Raw genomic sequence first — 22,096 nt, forward strand, 5'->3', positions numbered from 1 at the left:
GGCCATGGAAGAACGGGGACATTTTCAGCTTCCAGGAATTGTGCACAGATCCTTGTGAAATGGGGCTGTGCATTATCATGCTGAAACAAGAGGTGATGGCAGCGGATGAATGGCACGACCATCGTTCTCAGGATTTTATGTGGGTTTGGGTAGTTCAATAATAAGAGGCTGTAATGTGGTGCAGAGGGTGTTAATCAGTGAGGGTGATATGTCTGTCCTACATTGGTCCAACATAATTTAATTGAAATGAGGTGGAAACAATGTTGATTCAACCAGTGTGCCCCCAGTGTGTGAGAACTTTAACGACCAACCTTCAATATCAAATACTCAGGCACTTCCCTTGACCTCTTGGTAGCATATGTTTTGTCAATACCAATAGAGGCTGCTGAGGGGAGGACGGATCATAATAATGGCTGGAACGGAGTGAATGGAATGGCATAAAACACATGGAAATCATTTGTTTGGTGTTTTTGATACCTTTCCACATATTCCGCTCCAGCCATTACCACATGCCCGCCTTCCCCAATTAAGGTGCCACCAACCTCCTATGGTCGATACACAAATCTCAAAATCAAAACGGTTGAACCTCAGATTATTTCTGTGTTAGACTCAGTAATAGTTACGTGTAGAGCAATGGGTGGCAGAAACCTGTTGAAACCTTTTGGGACCTGTTGGGACCTGTTGGAACAAATGGTGATAGAGCTATAAGACAGTGACAGAAGTAAGACGGAGAGCTGACGGACAGATAGAGAGGGACTGTGGTGCTGAACTGTGACTGACATATAGAGAGATGGACTGTGGTGCTGAACTGTGACTGACATATAGAGAGGGACTGTGGTGCTGAACTGTGACTGACATATAGAGAGATGGACTGTGGTGCTGAACTGTGACTGACATATGGAGAGGGACTGTGGTGCTGAACTGTGACTGACATATAGAGAGGGACTGTGGTGCTGAACTGTGACTGACATATGGAGAGGGACTGTGGTGCTGAACTGTGACTGACATATGGAGAGGGACTGTGGTGCTGAACTGTGACTGACAGATATGGAGAGGGACTGTGGTGCTGAACTGTGACTGACAGATAGAGAGAGGGACTGTGGTGCTGAACTGTGACTGACATATGGAGAGGGACTGTGGTGCTGAACTGTGACTGACATATAGAGAGGGACTGTGGTGCTGAACTGTGACTGACATATGGAGAGGGACTGTGGTGCTGAACTGTGACTGACATATAGAGAGAGGGACTGTGGTGCTGAACTGTGACTGACAGATAGAGAGAGGGACTGTGGTGCTGAACTGTGACTGACAGATAGAGAGAGGGACTGTGGTGCTGAACTGTGACTGACAGATAGAGAGAGGGACTGTGGTGCTGAACTGTGACTGACAGATAGAGAGAGGGACTGTGGTGCTGAACTGTGACTGACAGATAGAGAGAGGGACTGTGGTGCTGAACTGTGACTGACAGATAGAGAGAGGGACTGTGGTGCTGAACTGTGACTGACATATAGAGAGGGACTGTGGTGCTGAACTGTGACTGACAGATAGAGAGAGGGACTGTGGTGCTGAATTGTGACTGACAGATAGAGAGAGGGACTGTGGTGCTGAACTGTGACTGACAGATAGAGAGAGAGGGACTGTGGTGCTGAACTGTGACTGATGCACTTATCTCTCCACGCTACTTCACACATTATTCAGCTCATCGCTTTCTCTCCCTCCCTCTCTCATCCTCTCTCTTTCTCTCCCTCCCTCTCTCCCATCTTCTCTCTTTCTCTCCCTCTCCCTCCCTCTGTCATCCTCTATCTTTCCCTCCCTCTCTCCCTCCCTCTCTCTTTCCCTCCCACGTTCAATTTTAGGATCAGCCCTGTCAAGTTTAGCTATTCTGTCAACCTTAGAACATTTTAGACAAAATATTGTTTCCACTGTTAATGGAAATATAGACACCGTGAGTTCCTCCAAAGACATGAGAAAATAAGCTCCTTGTTGTCGTTGAGCCAAAGTGAATGGAATGTGGAACGTTTTCTTAAATTAGCCATGTTCCATATAAATAAACACAAGGATAAAATTATGGGATGTATAATTTCATATATTTATTTATTCTATGGGAATGAGGAGGAGGAGTACATAAATGAGTTACCGATAGTTAGATCAGACCACTCCGTTAGCCGAAACATTTCTGGTGTTGGTCCCTATATGCACAAATATGCAGTATTTAACAGATAAAAGCAAGAAAAATTCCATGCTTTGCATTTGTGATTTTAAACTTCTTTGAGTTAAAATCTCTTGTTATTACTTGAATTTTAAGCGATAGAAAAACCAAAGTAAGATAAAGATAAAGTTCTCCACCTTGCAGGCCATGCTCCTGTTCCTGACGGAGATGAGTCAAGGCTGAGATGTCAGATAGAACTGCAGATGTGATTTGGCCTAAATTGAGTTCCGGTATGTGAGAAGAGTTGGCTAGAGGGAAGTCACAAAATAACTGCAGAAACAAGGCGTAGCACCAGTCCTAGCTGTAGCTACTGTGACACTTCAAGGGCCAAAAAACAACATTTAGCAATATGAATAATTGAACAACCTCAGTTCTCATCCTCTTTAAAGGCAATATCAGCATTCTAGGCTACTAAATATAATGAGGGTTGTTTTTTCTGCTTTTATCCATTACATTTTTGGATGTCTTAGTTATTTTAGATGATCCTATGATTTATATAGAATTCATTATATTGTTATTATTTTTGTTATTACTGTATAGGGAATTTAATCCAATAAGATGTGTTTCTGCACTGATTTCTTATTAAAGTGTACTGATCTGCCATTTGTGATGTGATACATGTGTTCTCTTCCCTGTATCAACACTTCCTATACTCCCTTCATAACACATAGGCACATTTACAATACCATATGAGCTATCTTAAATTGGAAAGCCAAAATTCTGAAATATAAGACAGGAACTTCATAAAGACTGAAAACACCTTATATTCTACATGGAATGTACACTGAGTGTACAAAACATGAGCAACACCTTCCTAATATTGAGTTTAATCCCCTTTTTCCCTCAGAACAGCCTCAATTCGTGGGGCATGGAGTCTTTCAAGGTGTGGAAAGCGTTCCACAGGGGTACTAGCCCATGTTGACTCCAATGCTTCCCACGGTTGGGTCAAGTCTTTTATTTTTGATTGAACCTTTATTTAACTAGGCAAGTCTGTTAAGAACACATTCTTATTTACAATGGCAGCCTAGGAACAGTGGGTTAACTGCCTTGTTCAGGGGCAGGACAACATATTTTTACCTTGTCAGCTCTGGGATTCGATCTAGCAACCTTTCGGTTACTGGCCCAACACTCTAACCAAGTTGGCTGGATGTCCTTTGGGTGGAGGACCATTCTTCATACACACAGGGAAATGTTAAGTGTGAAAAACCCAGCAGCGTTGCAGTTCTTGACACACTAAAATTGGTGCACCTGGCACCTACTACCACAGGCTATTAAATAGCTATGTTTTATCTATCCTTATATATAAATAGATATTTGTTATCTATATTCATATTTAAATAGCTGCGTCTTATCTGTCTTCATATTGAAATAGCTATTTTTTTAAATCTATCTTCATATTTTTCACCTGTTGTAAGTTATGCTTCCTGCTGTGGCAGGGTTAGCATGAGTTGGACAACACTGACAAGTGCCTGTTATGGCCGTGTCTGATTCCTGGCTTAGGAAGGCCAACAAAATCCTGAAATTTCCATCCCTAACTATAACATTTTCCGACAAGATACAACTGCCAAAGGGGGCGGAGTTGCAATCTAATGAAGAGAGCCTGCAGAGTTCCATCTTACTATCCAGGTCTGTGCAAACAGAAATTTGCATCCTGTAGCACTAATTCCAAAACGTTTTGGGACACTGTGAATTCCATGGAGAATAAGACCACCACCTCCCATCTGCCCACTGCACTGAGGATATGAAACACTGTCACCGCCGATAAATCTACGATAATCGATAGTTTCAATAAGCATTTTTCTACGGCTGGCCATGCTTTCCACCTGGCTACCCCTACCCCGGCCAACATCTCAGCACCCCCTGCAGCAACTTGCCCAAGCCCCCCTACAAATCAGCTGGACTAGACAATCTGGACCCTCTCTTTTTAAAATGATCCACCGAAATTGTTGCAACCCCTATTACTAGCCTATTCAACCTCTCTTTTGTATCGTCTGAGATCCCCAAAGATTGGAAAGCTGCCGCGGTCATCCCCCTCTTCAAAGGGGGAGACACTCTAGACACAAACTGTTACAGACCTATATCCATCCTGCCCTGCCTTTCTAAAATCTTGGAAAGCCAAGTTAACAAACAGATCACTGACCATTTCGAATCCCACCTTACTTTCTCCACCATGCAATCTGGTTTCAGAGCTGGTCATGGGTGCACCTTAGCCACGCTCAAGGTCCTAAGCGATATCATAACCGCCATCGATAAAAGAAAGATTCTTTTTTTTGTTTTACTTTAGTTAATTTGTAAACTCTATTTATTGAACTGTATTGTTGGTTAAGGGCTTGTAAGTAAATAGCTCACGGAATACCTGTTGAATTCGGCGCATGTTACAAATGAAATTTGATCTATCATCCCTCCCTCCATCCATCCATGCAGGCATTGAGAGAATAGCCTCAGGGCTTGCCTCCTCTCCTCTCACTCTTCCTCTCTTCCACATTTCACCCGGACACCCATCAGTGTTGGTTCCCTAGGACGAGGGAGACGACGGGCCTGTCTGGTTTGGAAGCTCCTCTTGATAGATCACTCACCCCTGCCCCCTCTGGTCTGAAGTCTGCCAGAGGAGAGGAGAAACAGCTTCAGAACGTTGGGCTGTTTCAGGCATTAATTCAATTAAAGGAACATTCCTGCCCTGTACTCATGGTTGGGGAGTCACTGATTACAAAAAAAGGTAACTGTAATCCGTTACCAGCAACAAATATTGCAATCAGATTTCCGATACTTTTGAAAAACTAGATTCTCGAGAATGACTTTTAAATTCAGAAAGGATGTTTGCGTAAAAACAAATATTTGACACTTCTCTGTTTTCTCAATGACATTCAAATCAACATTGAAAAAAGGCACAATTTTAAGTTTGTTCCACCTGAGCGAATCTGACCACAAGTCAGATACCACTATGATGACACACGCAATGTGTTTGATGAAGCGCAGAGAAAAGAGCAGGAATATGCCTTTGTAGGCTACAGTACAAGCTATGTCTTCCAATGGTGTGACTGCTGTCGGCAACCAAAGAATATCCAGTTTGAGTAAACGCTGGGAGCCAAGGATGACAGTAGCCGTGTACTCTACGACGATACGGAGATAACTTATTATTAATATCTACATAGCGCATTGATGTCAATCACACTGCTGCTGCTCTCTCATTTAGCTATTTACAGCCATCCACAACAACCACTGGTTGTGGTTGTTGTGGATGGCTGTTCACAAATCTAAATACGTAGTTGAACTCAAGAAGTTTAAGCTGCCTGTCAATCATTGTTTTTGAAACTAGTGGGCAGTCATTGAAAAATGTGCTCTTGCAACAGCTGCATAGTTTGTATCCAAGCCTATGGAATAAAAGTGTGGCTTTTATTGCTCAATCTAATTCATGCTGATAAATTAATTCATGCCTATTCCATAGGCCTAAGGACACATGCTCAAACTTGCACACTTTGGATAGACTTAAAGGGGCCATCTGTAGTTATTACATACCATTACTGGACTTAAAAATTATATATAGAGTACCAGTCAAAAGTTTGGACACACCTACTCATTCAAGGTATTTTCTTTATTTTTACTATTTTCTACATGAAAGGGAAATCAAAATCAAGCTTTATTTGTCACATGCGCCGAATACAACAAGTGTAAACTTTGACGTGAAATGCTTACTGACAAGCCCTTAACCAACAAGGCAAGTTCAAGAAGTTCAGTATCTTTAGATATTTTTGTCAAAAGTTACTTTGGAAATCTGAAGTATAATTACAAGCATTTCATATGTGTCAAAGGCTTTTATTGACAATTACATGAAGTTGATGCAAGGAGTCAATATTTTAACATTCACACCTGTGTCAATATCTTTAACATTCACACCTGTGTTAACAAGAGAATCACTGACATGATGTCAGCTGGTCCTTTTGTTGCAGGGCTGAAATGCAGTGGATTTTTTTGGGGGAGATTAATTTAATTTGCATAGCAAAGAGGGACTTTGCAATTAATTGCAATTCAGCTGATCATCCATAACATTCTGGAGTGTATGCAAATTGCCATCATACAAACTGAGGCAGCAGACTTTGTGAAAATTAATATTTCTGTCATTCTCAAAACTTTTGGCCAAGACTGTATATACAGGGGCACAAGTCCCGAGTCAGTGTGCGGAGGTACAGGTTAGGTGAGGTAATCTGAACATGTAGGTGGGGGCGAAGTGAATGTGCATAGGTAACAAACAAACAGCGTGTAGCAGCAGTGTACAAAAGGGGGGGGTGGCTCAATGTAAATTGTCCGGTGTCAATTTTATGATTTGTTCAGCAGTCTTATGGCTTAGGGGTAGAAGCTGTTGAGGAGCCTTTTGGTCCGAGACATGGCGCTCCGGTACCGCTTGCCATGCGGTAGCAGAGTAAACCGTCTCTAACTTGGGTGACTGGAGTCTGACAATTGTATGGGCTTTCCTCTGACACTGCCTATTATACAGGTCCTGGATGGCAGGAAGCTTGGCCCCGGTGATGTACTGGGCCATTTTGCCACTCTGTAGCGCCTTACGGTCAGATGTTGAGCAGTTGCTATACCAGGCGGTGATGCAACCATTTAGGATGCTCTCAATGGTGCAGCTGTAGAACCTTTTGAGGATCTGTAGACCCATGCCAAATCTTTTGTCTCCTGAGGGGGAAAAGGTTTTGTCATATCCTCTTCACGATGGTTTTGGTAGGTTTGGACCATGATAGTTGTTGGTGATGTGGACACCAAGGAGCTTGAAACTCTCAACCCGCTCCACTACAGCTTTGATGTAAATGGGGGCCTGTTCGGCCCCCCTTTTCCTGTAGTCCACGATCAGCTTCTTAGTCTTTTTCACATTGAGGGAGAGGTTGTTGTCCTCGCACCACACTGCCAGTTCTCTGACCTCCTCCCTATAGTTGTTGGTGATCAAGCTTACCACTGCTGTGTCGTCAGCAAACTTAATGATCGTGTTGGAGTCGTGTTTGGCCACGCATTGGTGGGTGAACAGGGAATACAGGAGAGGACTAAGTACACACCCCTGGGGGGGGCCAGTGTTAAGGACCAATGTGGTAGGAAGTCCAGGATGCAGAGGGAGGTGTTTAGTCCCAGGGTCCTTCGCTTATTGATGAACTTTGAGGGCACTATGGTGTTGAATGCTGAGCTGTAGTCAATGAACAGCATTTTCACATAGGTGATCCTTTTGTTCAGGTGAGAAAGGGCAGTGTGGAGTACGATTGAGATTGCGTCATTTGTGGATCTGTTGGGGCAGTATGCGAATTGGAGTGGGTCTAGTGTGTCCGGGAGGATGCTGTTGATGTGAGCCATGACCAGCCTTTCAAAGCACTTCATGTCTACCGACATGAATGCCACGGGGTGGTAATCATTTAGGCAGGTTACCTTCACTTCCTTGGGCACAGGGACTATGGTGGTCTGCTTGAAACATGTAGGTATTGCAGACTCGGTCAGGGAGAGGATGAAAATGTCAGGGAAGACACGACATTTGGTCCGGGCATGCTTTGAGTACACGTACTGGTAATCCGTCTGACCCAGCGTCTTTGTGAATGTTGAACTATTTAAAGGTTTTGTTCACATTGGCTACCGAGAGCGTTATCACACTCATCCAGAACAGCTGGTGCTCTCGTGCATGTTTCAGTGCTGCTTGCCTCGAAGCGAGCATAAAAGGCATTTAGCTCGTCTGGTAGGCTCGTGTCACTGGGCAGCTCGCGTCTGGGTTTCCCTTAATAGTTTTCAAGCCCTGCCACATCCAACGAGCATCAGAGCCGGTGTAGTAGGATTCAATCTTAACCCTGTATTGAAGCTTTGCTTGTTGGTCGGTTCGTCTGAGGGCGTAGCAGGATTTCTTATAAGCATCCGGATTAGTCTCCCGCTCCTTGAAAGCGGCAGCTCTAGCCTTTAGCTCAATGAGGATTGCCTGTAATCCATGGCTTCTGGTTGGGATATGTACGTACAGTCACTGTGGATACAACGTCATCAATGCACTTATTGATGAAACCGATGACTGAGGTGTTGATTTCCTCAATGACATTGGATGAATCCTGAAGCATATTCCAGTCTGTGTTAGCAAAACAGTCCTGTAGTGTAGCATCCGCATCTGACCACTTCCGTATTGAGCGAGTCACTGGTACTTCCTGCTTTCGTTTTTGCTTGTGAGCAGCAATCAGGAGGATAGAATTATGATCAGATTTACCAAATGGAGGGCGGTGGAGAGCTTTGTATGCATATCTGTGTGTGGAGTAAAGGTGGTCTAGGATTTTTCCCCCCCCCCTGGTTGCACATGTGACATGCTGGTAATAATTTAGTAAAACTGATTTAAGAGGAAGAAGTCTCTTTGAAAGCCCTGGGTTACAGTGTAGAAAACCTGTCCCAACCGGCTTCCTCCAACTGGGATGGAAGCAAGATATTTGTCAAATCTATTAGATGAGTGATTAGTATGATGCCCAGTTAATGATTCATTCACTATTGTCTGTTTTAGATCCCAGGTGAAGTTACTGTGTGAATTCTACTCTCTGTGGAGGGAACTGAGAAGAAAGGTCAGAGAGAGATCAGTGGACATATTTTGGTGAAGTTGATCTGTTTGTGGTCTGTCTGTGCCATGTGAGGTATGGCATTTTGCATCAGGCATCTGTTGAATAGGACAGCTTATTCCGAGGGTCTGAGACGGAACACCCTGTGTCCTCATCTTTCCCGAGGAGAGCTCACACATCCGACCAGAAATGTAGGTTAAAATGAGATAGTCTTATGTTCAGGGAAATGTCAGCAATAAAGTTACTAAAACAGAATTGACTTTAGTGCTCCATTCCCAGTGAGCACTGTCAGACACCGACGTCCATAGACGTTGAAATTTGGTCCAGCCGCCCTGACCTTGATTTAAACATCCACAGATGTCATTCTCTGGTCTGGACCTGTCTTTATTTCAACGTCAACAGCAGACTGGACCTGATTTGGACCCAGAAAAGTTGTCTACAGTTGGTTCAGATTTAAGGAGCATTGGTGTCTTTGTGGGGTCTTTGGCCTGGTTTGCTAACTACCTCTCTCAAAGAGTGCAGTGTATAAAGTCAGAAAATCTGCTGTCTCAGCCACTGCCTGTCACCAAGGGTGTACACAAAGGCTCAATCCCCACGCTCTTCTCAGGTAAGGGTACTCTCGACTCAATGTCCTTTACCATTAGGCCATCAGTTTTACCACCAATGTTCCTTATAGGACACATCACTGCACTCTATACTCCTCTGCAAACTGATCATGTCTGTACACCCGTCACAAGACCCACTGATTTATGCTTATTTATTCAACCCCATTTGGCCTCATTCCCCCCTATCTGAGATATCTACTGCAGCCCTCATACAACACCCGTTCTGCCAGTCACATTCTGTTAAAGGTCTCCAAAGCACACATATCTCTGGGTCGCTTCTTTTCTCAGATCACTGCAGCTAGCGACTGGAACAAGCTGCAACAAACACTCAAACTGGATAGTTTTATCTCAATCTCTTAATTCAAAACTCAATCATGGACACTCTTACGGACAGTTGTGGCTGCTTTGTGTGATGTATTGTTGTCTCTACCTTTTCACCCCTTGTGCTGTTGTCTGCGCCCATTAATGTTTGTACCATGTTTTACGCTGCTACCATGTCGTTTTGCTACTATGCTGAGATGTCATGTGTTGCTGCATTGCTATGTTGTCGTCTTAGGTCTCTCTTTATGTTGTTTTGTGTTGTCTTTCTTGTTGTGATGTGTGTTTTAAACACGATCGCTGGTTGGACTACTTTGAACACGATCGCTGGATTGATGGTTGGACTAATTTGAAGCATGATCGCTGGTTGTACAACTTAACACGATCACAGGAGTGCTGGTTGGACTACTTTGAACATGATCCGTGGTTGGACTACTTTGAACAAGATCGCTGGTTGGACTACTTTGAACAAGATCGCTGGTTGGACTACTTTGAACAAGATTGATGGTTGGACTAATCAAATCAAATGTATTTATATAGTCCTTCTTACATCAGCTGATATCTCAAAGTGTTGTACCGAAACCCAGCCTAAAATCCCAAACAGAAAGAAATGCAGGTGTAGAAGCACGGTGGCTAGGAAAAACTCCCTAGAAAGGCCAAAACCTAGGAAGAAACCTAGAGAGGAAACAGGCTATTTTTCACCTTTATTTAACCAGGTATGCTAGTTGAGAACAAGTTCTCATTTGCAACAGCGACCTGGCCAAGATAAAGCATAGCACTTTGACACACACAACAACACAGAGTTACACATGGAATGAACAAAACATACAGTCAATAATACAGTAGAAAAAAAGAAAACAAAGTCTATATACAGTGAGTGCAAATAAGGTCAAATAAGGGAGTTAAGGCAATAAATAGGCCATGGTGGCGAAGTAATTAAAATACGGCAATTGAACACTGGAATGGTAAATGTGCAAGTAGAGATACTGTGGTGCAAAAGGAGCAAAATAAATAAATACAGTATGGGAATGAGGTAGATAGATGGGCTGTATACAGATGGGCTATGAACAGGTGCAGTGATCTGTGAGCTGCTCTGACAGATGGTTCTTAAAGCTAGTGAGGGAGATGGGAATCTCCAGCTTCAGTGGTTTTTGCAGTTCGTTCCAGTCAGTGGCAGCAGAGAACTGGAAGGAAAGGCGACCAAAGGAGGAATTGGCTTTGGGAGTGACCAGTGAGATATACCTGCTGGAGCATGTGCTACGAGTGGGTGCTGCTATGGTGATCAGTGTGCTGAGAAAGGGCGGGGCTTTACCTTGCAGAGACTTGTATATAACCTGTAGCCAGTGGGTTTGGTGACGAGTATGAAGCGAGGGCCAGCCAACGAGAGCGTACAGGTCGCAGTGGTGGGTAGTATATGGGGCTTTGGTGACAAAACGGATGGCACTGTGATAGATTGCATCCAGTTTGTAGAGTAGAGTGTTGGAGGCTATTTTATAGATGACATCACCGAAGTCAAGGATCGGTAGGATGGTCAGTTTTATGAGGGTATGTTTGGCAGCATGAGTGAAAGAAGCTTTGTTGCGAAATAGGAAGCCGATTCTAGATTTAATTTTTGATTGGAGATGCTTAGTGTGAGTCTGGAAGGAGAGTTTACAGTCTAGCCAGGCACCTAGGTATTTGTAGTTGTCTATGTATTCTAAGTCAGAGCCGTCCAGAGTAGTGATGTTGGATGGGCGGGCAGGTGCGGGCAATGATCGGTTGAATACCATGCATTTAGATTTATTTGCGTTTAAGAGCAGTTGGAGGCCACTGAAGGAGAGTTGTATGGCATTGAAGCTCGTCTGGAGGTTAGTTAACACAGTGTCCAAAGAAGGGCCAGAAGTATACAGAATGGTGTCGTCTGCGTAGAGGTAGATTAGAGAATCACCAGCAGCAATAGCGACTATCATTGATGTATACAGAGAAGAGTCGTGCCGAGAATTTAACCCTGTGGCACCCCCATAGAGACTGCCAGAGGTCCGGACAACAGGCCCTCCTATTTGACACACTGAGCACTATCAGAGAAGGAGTTGGTGAACCAGGCGAGGCAATCATTTGAGAAACCAAGGCTGTTGAGTCTGCCAATAAGAATGTGGTGATTGACAGAGTCAAAAGCCTTGGCCAGGTCGATGAATACAGCTGCACAGTAAGGAGCCACAATGAGGGGTGGCCAGTCCTCTTCTGGCTGTGCCGGGTGGAGATTATAAAGAACATGGCCAAGATGTTCAAATGTTCATAAATTACCAGCATGGTCAAATAATAATAATCACAGTAGTTGTCGAGGGTGCAGCAAGTCAGCACCTCAGGAGTAAATGTCAGTTGGCTTTTCATAGCCGATCATTAAGACCATCTCTATCGCTCCTGCTGTCTCTAGAGAGTTGAAAACAGTAGGTTTGGGACAGGTAGAATATGTCAGGGTTCCATAGCCGCAGGCAGAACAGTTGAAACTGGAGCAGCAGCACGGCCAGGTGAACTGGGGACAGCAAGGAGTCATCATGCCAGGTAGTCCTGAGGCATGGTCCCAGGGCTTAGGTCCTCCGAGAGAGAGAAAGAAAGAGAGAATTAGAGAGAGCATACCTAAATTCACACAGGACACCGGCTAAGACAGGAGAAGTACTCCAGATATGACAAACTGACCCTAGCCCCCCGACACACACTACTGCAGCATAAATACTGGAGGCTGAGACGGGAGGGGTCGGGAGACACTGTGGCTACATCCGATGATACCCCCGGACAGGGCCAAACCCAACCCACTTTGCCAAAGCACAGTCCCCACACCGCTAGAGGGATATCTTCAACTGCCAACTTACCATCCTGAGACAAAGCCGAGTATAGCCCACAAAGATCTCCGCCACGGCACAACCCAAGGGGGGGTGCCAACCCAGACAGGAAGATCACGTCAGTGACTCAACCCACTTATGTGACGCACCCCTTCTAGGGACGGCATGGAAGAGCACCAGCAAGCCAGTGACTCAGCCCCTGTAATAGGGTTAGAGGCAGAGAATCCCAGTGGATAGAAGGGAACCGGCCAGGCAGAGACAGCAAGGTCGGTTCGTTGCTCCAGAGCCTTTCCGTTCACCTTCACACTCCTGGGCCAGACTACACTCAATCATATGACCCACTGAAGAGATGAGTCTTCAAGGTTGAGACCGAGTCTGCGTCTCTCACATGGGAAAGCAGACCATTCCATAAAAATGGTGATCTATTGGAGAAAGCCCTGCCGCCAGCTGTTTGCTTAGAAATTCTAGGGACAATTAGGAGGCCTGCGTCTTGTGACCGTAGCGTACGTGTAGGTATGTACTTCAGGACCAAATCGGAAAGAGAGGTAGGAGCAAGCCCATGTAATGCTTTGTAGGTTAGCAGTAAAACCTTGAAATCAGCCCTTGCCTTAACAGGAAGCCAGTGTAGGGAGGCTAGTACTGGAGTAATATGACCAAATTCTTTGGTTCTAGTCAGGATTCTAGCAGCCGTATTTAGCACTAACTGAAGTTGATTTAGTGCTTTATCCGGGTAGCCAGAAAGTAGAGCATTGCAGTAGTCTACCCTAGAAGTAACAAAAGCATTGATTCATTTTTCTGCATCATTTTTGGACAGAAAGTTTCTGGATTTTTGCAATGTTACGTAGATGGAAAAAAGCTGTCCTTGAAACAGTCTTGATATGTTCGTCAAAAGAGAGATCAGGGTCTAGAGTAACGCCGAGATCCTTCAGTTTTATTTGAGACGACTGTGCTACCATCAAGATTAATTGTCAGATTCAACAAGCATCTCTGTTTTGTCGGAGTTTAAAAGTAGAACATTCGCAGCCATCCACTTCCTTATGTCTGAAACACAGGATTCTAGCGAGGGCAATTTTGGGGCTTCACCATGTTTCATTGAAATGTACAGCTGTGTGTCATCCGCACAGCAGTGAAAGTTAACATTATGTTTCCGGATTACATCCCCAAGAGGTAAAATATATAGTGAAAACAATAGTGGTCCTAAAACGGAACCTTGAGGAACACCAACAGTTACAGTTGATTTGTCAGAGGACAAACAGTTCACAGAGACAAACTGATATCTTTCCCGACAGATAAGATCGAAACCAGGCCGTGTAGACCAAACTTGTCCGTGTAGACCAATTTGGGTTTCCAATCTCTCCAAAAGAATATGGTGATCGATGGTATCAAAAGCAGCACTAAGGTCTAGGAGCACGAGGACAGATGCAGAGCCTCGGTCTGATGCCATTAAAAGGTAATTTACCACCTTCACAAGTGCAGTCTCAGTGCTATGATGGGGTCTAAAACCAGACTGAAGCATTTCGTATACATTGTTTTTCTCAAATTTGAGAGGAATGGAAGATTCGATATAGGCCGATAGTTTTTTATATTTTCTGGATCAAGGTTAGGCTTTTTCAAGAGAGGCTTTATTACTGCCACTTCTAGTGAGTTTGGTACACATCCGGTGGATAGAGAGCCGGTTATTATGTTCAACATAGGAGGGCCAAGCACAGGAAACAGCTATTTCAGTAGTTTAGTTGGAATAGGGCCCAGTGTGCAGCTTGAAGGTTTAGAGGCCATGATTATTTTCATCATTGTGTCAAGAGATATAGTAATAAAACACGTGTCTCTCTTGATCCTAGGTCCTCCTAAAAAGGAGTCCGTAATTTGCTTTCTAATGATCATGATCTTTTCCTCAAAGAAGTTCATGAATTTCTTACTGCTGAAGTGATACCCATCCTCTCTTGGGGAATGCTGCTTTTTAGTTAGCTTTGCGACAGTATCAAAAATAAATTTAGGATTGTTCTTATTTAACTCAATTAAGTTGGAAAAATAGGATGATCGAGCAGCAGTGAGGGCTCTTTGATACTGCACGGTACTGTCTTTCCAAGCTAGTCGGAAGATTTCCATTTGGGTGTGGCGCCAGTTTGGTGTGACTACTTTGAATACGATCGCTGACCACGTTCGAACACGATCCCTGGTTGGACTACTTTGAACACGATCCCTTGTTGGACTACTTTGATCATGATCCCTGGTTGGACTACTTTGAACAAGAACGCTGGATTGCTGGTAGGACAACTTTGAACACGATCTCTGGTTGAACTACTTTGAACATTATCACTGCCAGTTTAAAGCTTTTGAAAAAGCTAAGATAGGTGCATGTGACAGACAGGATAAATAATACATTTCCCAGACTGCAATCTTCAGTTTGAACACGATCACTTGTTGGACAGCTTTGAACACGATCGGTGGTTGGACTGCTTTGAACATGATCACTGGTTGGACTGCTTTGAACAAGATCCCTGGTTGGACTGCTTTGAACAAGATCCCTGGTTGGACTACTTTGAACAAGATCCCTGGTTGGACTACTTTGAATAAGATTCCCCTGGTTGGACAACTTTGAACATAATAGCAGGAAACCTGGCATGATATCTTTGAACATGATCCCTTGTGGGACTACTTTGAACATGATCCCTGGTTGGACTACTTTGAACATAATAGCTGGAAATCTAGTAGGACTTTTTTTGAACATGATCGCTGGTAGGACTACTTTGGACATGATCACTGTTAGGACTACTTTGAGCATGATCCCTGGTTGGACTACTTTGAACATGATCACTGGTAGGACTACTTTGGACATAATAGCTGGAAATCTAGTAGGACTTTTTTGAACATGATAGCTGGTAGGACTACTTTGGACATGATCACTGGTAGGACTACTTTGAACATGACCCCTGGTTGGACTACTTTGAACATGATCACTGATAGGACTACTTTGGACATAATAGCTGGAAATCTAGTAGGACTTCTTTGAACATGATCGCTGGTTGGACGACTTTGGACATGATCCCTGCATGGTCTAATTTTAAAATGATCGCAGGATGGACTACTTTGAACAAGACCACTGGTTGGATGACTTTGAAACACGATCATTGATTGGAATACTTTGAAACATGACTGCTGGTTGGACTACGTTGAACATGATCACTGCATGGTCTACTTTTTTAATGATCACAGTTTGGACTACTTTAAACATGATCGCTGGTTGGACAACTTTGAACATGATCCCTGGTTGGAATACTTTGAACATGATCCCTGGTTGGACTGCTTTGAACATGATCCCTGGTTGGTCTGCTTTGAACATGATCAGTGGTCGGACTACTTTGAACATGATCCCTGCTTGGATTACTTTGAACATGATCGCTGGTAGGAACACTTTGAACATGATTGCTGGATCGCTGGTATGACTACTTTGAACATGATCCCTGGTTGGACTACTTTGAACATGATCCCTGGTTGGACTACTTTGAACATGATCCCTGGTTGGGCTACTTTGAACATGATCCCTGGTTGGACTACTTTGAACATGATCCCTGGTTGGACTACTTTGAACATGATCCCTGGTTGGACTACTTTCAACACAATCACTGGATCCCTGGTTGGACTACTTTGAACATGATCCCTGGTTGGACTACTTTGAACATGATCCCTGGTTGGACTACTTTCAACACAATCACTGGATCGCTGGTTGGACTACCTTGAACATGATTGCTGGAATGGATAACACTAGTGATCCCTTCAGTCTCCACTGTTTCATACACGTGTGTTTTAATATTCTGTTTTTATTGTAATGTGTACAAGGCTCTATTGTAAAATAGATGTTAAATCTCAATGGGACTCCCTGTTAAATAAAGGTAAAAAATAAAAAATAAAAAATAAAAAATTAAGACAACCAGATGAAGGGATTTCCTTACTAATTTGTGTCAAATACAAGGGAGGAACAAAACCCTGCAGGCACTCGGCCCTCCGTGGAATGAGTTTGACACATTCTCTACACTATATTTGCTTGTTTTTCCACAAACTGAAATTAGGAAAACTATTAGAATTTTAGCAACCAGGAAATGTCGGAGGGATTTCTGTATAGTTGACCTTTAATAAATGTACAGTTGATATTCAGCCATAGAAACAACCAAGTCCAGAAAATACAGATTTTACAACTTTAGTTCAGAACTGAAAATAAACCTTATTTCAACGTCTGGAAAATTGTATTTTAGATGTCTTTTTACATCATTTTTCTCACTGGGTTGTGCAGAGGGCTTCAGGACGACATAGCCAGGCATACAATTTAGGAAACACAGTCCAACTCTTTGTGTGTATCTTCCTTACCTTATGAAACAGATTAGAAACCAACCTTTGTCCAGACTTCCATTCTTCTCTAGCTACAAAGATGTATTCTTCGTTTCAGTAGCCTCAAACAGTTATCTTCATTTATTTTAATGAAAATGAAACAGAGGGAGGTAAAATAGGAGCAACCTGAGATACAAGCTCATCAACTTCCAGACTCATGAATCCAGAAGAGTATTTAGGCAGCGGTGGTATCAAACAATTAATGTTGGCAGAAACCCTTTCAAGGGACTCACAAAGACTACTCTGCTTTATTTTGTGCCTTCAAACCCAATCTCTCACAAAGTCTGGTACTTCCACAACACACTCAGAACAATATCTGTAAAAAACAAAAACATGCTTACACACAGGCATTCAACTTTGATAAGTACCCTTTAAAAAAGGTGTACCCAACAACCTTTCACAGGCTGTGAAAACATGAACAAAAGCCTGTTGTCCCAAATTCAGTCATCTGATCACAGTGTCCTATAATTAAGTGTGTGTACATAGTGTAGTCATTCTTTAGTAAAGATCCCTTGTCTCTGGATGGTTGTAATAATCGGTAGTACCAGAACCTGTCCAAGGAACAGGCAGACTACTGCATCTCGCACATGAAGCCCTACCTAGACAGCAAGGGCCGGGAAATGCCCTCGGCCTTAGACTTTGGCGAATTCACCCGCTCGCTTTTTGTCAACTGATCCCTTGCCTCAGATGCCTGCACCATGTCTCTATGTTAATTTGTAATTCATTATAATGAGCTTGGATTTCTTTGCTTAAGAAAGAATGTCTTTACTGCCGGCCCCTCATCATTACCATCGGCTGTATCTTAGCTCACATTGAGGACACTGTGTTAGATCAGTCTGTGTGAAGTTTAGGGAAAAACAGAGCTCCGATCTGCCTCATGGATAATTACTTTAATAGTCCCTGAACAAGACTGAGATTGTCTGAATAGAGCTCCCCGCCTTTCTCAGCCAAAATGTTTACTATTCATTTAAAAAAATGGCACTAGCCTATTTTTTCTGGACTAGGGTGGTCTGTTCCCACCAAGGGTAAGGACAGTTCAAAAAGACAGTTCAATAGAGGCTGTGTCAGCAACGTGTTACGACCCACAAAAAGAGTGATGTCAGCAAAATGAATGGGGCAATTGTATCTGTTGAAGTTTGACTGTTCTGCAGCCAAACGATGCTGATGATGATTACATCCATTGTAACATTGTGGAAAGACACTCTTTTCTGGGCCGTGTTAAGTAGGGGGAACACGTTTCAGAATGGTGTTAAAATACTACCTTCATTAAAGTAGTACCTGAATACAGTATGTCCAATAAGAACAAAACATTTCGCTACAAAGTCGCCTCCTGAACTCGACTCAGGAAACACTAATGTGTGGTCCTATTAATGAGAGTAAACAATCTGGCTGGCAGAGCTTTATGAGTGACAGGAGAGCTCTGACCACTGTCCTCTCTCTCTCTTCTCACACAGCTATTAACATCCCTGAATGAAGGCATCCAGTTCCGGATGACGCTACACGCAACCCCATCCTGAGCCTGTCTCAAGTTGAGTTGAGCTGTCAGAGAACCCATTGTGTAGGGGAGAGAAGAATGCTGTGAGAAAGAAGGATAAGAGGCTGAGACATAGAGGAATACAGCAGGCTAGGTAACCCTTTATTTTACAGCTCAGTATTAGCCAAGTACTTACTTAGAAATGACTTGTTCAAATGTAAGTACCATCTTAAACTGGCCTGAATAATGAAAGTGTTATCACAGTCAATATAGACACAAAGACTGCATGGATAAAGATGTCTATTAAATACAGGATACTTCTGCCTCACAAAATACTTGTATTTTTTACTTTTAAAGTGATATATTGTTTCGCCATTGATTCTTGAAGAATATGAATATAAAATCTTCATGAGCTTGGTTAAACCCCATCAGCACCCAAAATATGAGTTTTTACTCCCATTGTTTGTAAACAATGTAATTGTGAACAGACACAATATAGCTTCAAAACTATCATTTTGATATCATGGATGGTGCTTGCATCCATAGCTCTGTATAGAAATATGAGTGGTTCCATTTCTCCAGCCCCATACCACAGCTGTATACCAAATCAGTGGCGGGGTGTCAACTTTGTTTTTTTACTGCAGATTGCCCCTTTAACTGTGAACCTGCACTGTGCTTCCAATCATATCGCAGTCTGTAGTCTAACAACACGACATGAAACTCAAACTTGAATACTCAGCAAAGCATGGCCATAGACCTCTACTAGACACTGTGTAAAGGACCTCTCCTGAACCTTGTCAAATTAACCAGGAGATTAACTCTTGAAGGTGTGAGTTCCACTGTGGTACCAGTCCAGTATGGTGTCATGTTCCTGCCTGCCGCATAATGCCTCCTCCCTACCCATCAGAGGGCACTGTCCTGGGCAGAGTGCTCAACGTTCCAGCTAATGTGGCCAACCCAATGCCAGTCCTCATCTCTGAATGGGAACATAGTGTCCGCATGCATAATGTTCCATCACTGCAGTTGATTATGTGCAAGCAGAGCAGAAATAATCCAATATGAATTGAACAATGTCACTGATGGGAATTGATGGCATGACACAGATCATGAAGGTTGTTAACCCCTGTGATGCACTGCTAGAACACAGGAAGGTACAAGGCTGAGGAGAATCTACCTGCTCCTCATGTTCCAATGCTGCTCTCTATTTCCTATCGCTCTTCTCCTCTGCTGTCCTGGACCTATTTGTTCATTAGTATATAATAATAATAATATATGCCATTTAGTAGACACTTTTATCCAACGCTTACAGTCATGCATGCATACATTTTACGCATGGGTGGCCCCAGGAATCAAACCCACAACCCTGACATTGCAAGCACCATGCTCTGCCTACTGAGCCATACTGGACCACTGAATGTGAAGTGGATAAAACAGCTGAATTATGACTGAACAGCCAGCTTGTACTGTACAGGCTAGTCTTATTCAGAACGCTGGATAAATCAGAAAGAGGATTGAAAAGGATCATGCGTTGACCCCTGACTTACCTGTGGGACTGCCTGGTCCCAGGGTCTGATGGACTGATGGTCCCAGGGTCTGATGGACTGATGGTCCCAGGGTCTGATGGACTGATGAACTGCCTGGTCCCAGGACCTGATGGACTGATGGTTCCAGGGTCTGATGGGCCCATGGTCTGATGGACTGACGGTCCCAGGGTCTGATGGTCTGATGGACTGCCTGGTCACATGGCCTGATGGACTGATGATTCCAGGGTCTGATGGGCCCAGGGTCTGATTGACTGCCTGATCCCAGGGTCTGATGGAATGATGGTCCTAGGGTCTGATGGATTGCCTGGTCCCTGGGTCTGATGGACTAATTGTCCCAGGATCTGATGGTCCCAGGGTCTGATGGACTGCCTGGTCCCATGGCAGCTGCCTGATGGTCTGATCCAAAGGCAGTTTTGTTTGTGTTATGCCCTAATCCCAGGGCAGAATGTTTATCTCACTAGCTAGATTTCCATAAAATTGACAACATATTTTCAAGCAAATATTCTTAAAGGTACACTATGAAAAATTGCTCCGCCATTTCCTGGTTGCCAAAGTTAGAATAGTTTGCCTAATTTCAGTTTGTGACAAAACAAGCAAGTATAATGTACCGCTGTGAAAAATCTTATCCATATCCCAAAATATAATATTTTCAGCTGTTTGTAGCTGGTGTACAAAACCTAAAGTAAAAGATGCAAAAACAAAACTTAAGAATGGGAAGCATGCTTTCAATGAAAATTGTAGATCTATAACTCACATTTCTATGTGAATTTGGTCAGGTTGCCAGTTTTACATCCTTATAAAAACAATTTTCATTTTCCCACCAGAGATGTGATACCATCAAATTAACTTGTTGCTGATAAAAAGCTGTGTGATGTCAAGGTGCACATAAAAACACCCTTTGCTGATAAATTCATATGTACCAAACACAAAATACAAGTTAAACGGGTTTCCATTGCATTTTCAACTATACTGATGGTTTTCTCATAAGAAATGTTGCATTATATATGTGCCCACTGGTATTGGCACGTGCACTATAACCAACAGCTCGATATACACCTACATCAGTGGTTACCAACCTTTTTTGGTTACTGTACCACCAACTGAATTTTGCTAAAGTACAGTGCCTTGCAAAAGTATTCATCCCCCATGGCGGTTTTCCTATTTTGTTGCGTTACAACCTGTAATTTAAATAGATTTTTATTTGGATTTCATGTAATGGACATACACAAAATAGTCCAAAAAGGTGAAGTGAAATGAAAAAAAAATCACTTATTTCAAAAAAATGAAAAAAAAAAATGAAAAGTGGTATGTATTCACGCTCTTTGCTTTGAAGCCCCTAAATAAGATCTGGGGCAACCAATTACCTTCAGAAGTCACATAATTAGTTAAATAAAGTCAACCTGTGTGCAATCTAAGTGTCACATGATCTCAGTATATATACACATATGGTCCGGAAGGCCCCAGAGTCTGCAACACTACTAAGCAAGGGGCACCACCAAGCAAGCGGCACCATGAAGACCAAGGAGCTCTCCAAACAGGTCAGGGACAAAGTTGTGGAGAAGTACAGATCAGGGTTGGGTTATAAAAGAATATCTGAAACTTTGAACATCCCACGCACGAAGCACCAATAAATTCGTTATTAAAAAATGGAAAGAATATGGCACCACAACAAACCTGTCAAGAGAGGGCCGCCCACCAAAACTCATGGACCAGGCAAGGAGGGCATTAATCAGAGGCAACAAAGAGACCAAAGAGAACCCTGAAGGAGCTGCAAAGCTCCAGAGCGGAGATTAGAGTATCTGTCCATAGGACCACTGTAAGCCGCACACTCCACAGATCTGGGCTTTATGTGTCCAGAAAAAAGCCACTGCTTAAAGAAAAAAATAAAAAAATAAACACGTTTGGTGTTTGCCAAAAGGCATGTGGGAGACTCCCCTAACATATGGAAGAAAGTACTCTGGTCAGATGAGACTAAAATTTAGCTTTTTGACCATCAAGGAAAACGCTATGTCTGGTGCAATCCCTACACCTCTCATCACCCCTAGAACACCATCCATATTATCCAGATGTTTTTCATTGGCAGGGACTGGGAAACTGGTCAGAATTGAAGGAATAATGGATGGTGCATAAAAAGGTTGCCTATTTAATGTAAACAAAACCCCTCTTTCTCATGATAGTTGCAGT

Source organism: Oncorhynchus clarkii, chromosome 23 (genome assembly GCF_045791955.1).
Source record: "Oncorhynchus clarkii lewisi isolate Uvic-CL-2024 chromosome 23, UVic_Ocla_1.0, whole genome shotgun sequence".
Taxonomy (NCBI): Eukaryota; Metazoa; Chordata; class Actinopteri; order Salmoniformes; family Salmonidae; genus Oncorhynchus; species Oncorhynchus clarkii.